This window comes from Panulirus ornatus, chromosome 20, assembly GCF_036320965.1.
Source record: "Panulirus ornatus isolate Po-2019 chromosome 20, ASM3632096v1, whole genome shotgun sequence".
Lineage (NCBI taxonomy): Eukaryota > Metazoa > Arthropoda > Malacostraca > Decapoda > Palinuridae > Panulirus > Panulirus ornatus.
This window is the reverse complement of record NC_092243.1, coordinates 25,184,404-25,186,856: the sequence shown is the minus strand read 5'-3', so window position 1 is coordinate 25,186,856 and position 2,453 is coordinate 25,184,404.

The window sequence follows — 2,453 nt, the reverse complement described above, 5'->3', positions numbered from 1 at the left end:
GTGGAAGAAGGGAGTGAAAAAGATTTAGAGCGATCGGGGCCTGAACATGCAGGAGGGTGAAAGGCGTGCAAGAAATAGAGTGAATTGGAGCGATGTGGTATACCTGGGTCAACGTGCTGTCAATGGATTGAACCAGGGCATGTGAAGAGTCTGGGGGACATCGGGGAAGGTTTTGTGGGGCCTGGATATGGAGATGGAGATGTGGTTTCGGTGTATAATACATGACAGCTACAGACTGAGTGTGAACAAATGTTGCCTTTGTTGTCTTTTCCTAGCGATATCTCGCCAACGCGGGAGACAGCGACAAAATATAACAAAAAAAAGAAAAAATAATAATATAAATATATATATATATATATATATATATATATATATATATATATATATATATATTATATATATATATATATATATATATATATATATATATATATATATATATATATATATATATATAAATATATACATTATATATATATATATATATATATATATATATATATATATATATATATATATATATATATATATATATATATATATATATATATATATATATATATATATATATATATATATATATATATATATATATATATATATATATATATATATATATATATATATATATATATATATATATATATATATATATATATATATATATAATGTATATATATATATATATATATATATATATATATATATATATATATATATATATATATATATATATATATATATATATATATATATATATATATATATATATATATATATAATGTATATATATATATATATATATATATATATATATATATATATATATATATATATATATATATATATATATATATTTTTTTTTTTTTTTTCTTTTATACTTTGTCGCTGTCTCCCGCGTTTGCGAGGTAGCGCAAGGAAACAGACGAAAGAAATGGTCCAACCCCCACCCCCCATACACATGTACATACACACGTCCACACACGCAAATATACATACCTACACAGCTTTCCATGGTTTACCCCAGACGCTTCACATGCCTTGATTCAATCCACTGACAGCACGTCAACCCCGGTATACCACATCGCTCCAATTCACTCTATTCCTTGCCCTCCTTTCACCCTCCTGCATGTTCAGGCCCCGATCACACAAAATCTTTTTCACTCCATCTTTCCACCTCCAATTTGGTCTCCCTCTTCTCCTCGTTCCCTCCACCTCCGACACATATATCCTCTTGGTCAATCTTTCCTCACTCATTCTCTCCATGTGCCCAAACCACTTCAAAACACCCTCTTCTGCTCTCTCAACCACGCTCTTTTTATTTCCACACATCTCTCTTACCCTTACGTTACTTACTCGATCAAACCACCTCACACCACACATTTTCCTCAAACATCTCATTTCCAGCACGTCCATCCTCCTGCGCACAACTCTATCCATAGCCCACGCCTCGCAACCATACAACATTGTTGGAACCACTATTCCTTCAAACATACCCATTTTTGCTTTCCGAGATAATGTTCTCGACTTCCACACATTTTTCAAGGCTCCCAAAATTTTCGCCCCCTCCCCCACCCTATGATCCACTTCCGCTTCCATGGTTCCATCCGCTGACAGATCCACTCCCAGATATCTAAAACACTTCACTTCCTCCAGTTTTTCTCCATTCAAACTCACCTCCCAATTGACTTGACCCTCAACCCTACTGTACCTAATAACCTTGCTCTTATTCACATTTACTCTTAACTTTCTTCTTCCACACACTTTACCAAACTCAGTCACCAGCTTCTGTATTTTCTTACATGAATCAACCACCAGCGCTGTATCATCAGCGAACAACAACTGACTCACTTCCCAAGCTCTCTCATCCACAACAGACTTCATACTTGCCCCTCTTTCCAAAACTCTTGCATTCACCTCCTTCAAAACCCCATCCATAAACAAATTAAACAACCATGTAGACATCACACACCCCTGCCGCAAACCCACATTCACTGAGAACCAATCACTTTCCTCTCTTCCTACATGTACACATGCCTTACATCATCGATAAAAACTTTTCACTGCTTCTAAGAACTTGCCTCCCACACCATATATTCTTAAAACCTTCCACAGAGCATCTATATCAACTCTATCATATGCCTTCTCCAGATGCATAAATACTACATACAAATCCATTTGTTTTTCTAAGTATTTCTCGCCTGCATTCTTCAAAGAAAACACCTGATCCACGAATCCTCTACCACTTCTGAAACCACACTGCTCTTCCCCAATCTGATGCTCTGTACATGCCTTACCTATCTCAATCAATACCCACCCATATAATTTACCAGGAATACTCAACAATACCTCTATAATTTGAGCACTCAATTCTTATCCCCTTTGCCTTTTGTACAATGGTACTATGCAAGCATTCCGCCAATACCTCAGGCAGCTCACATGAATCAAACAAC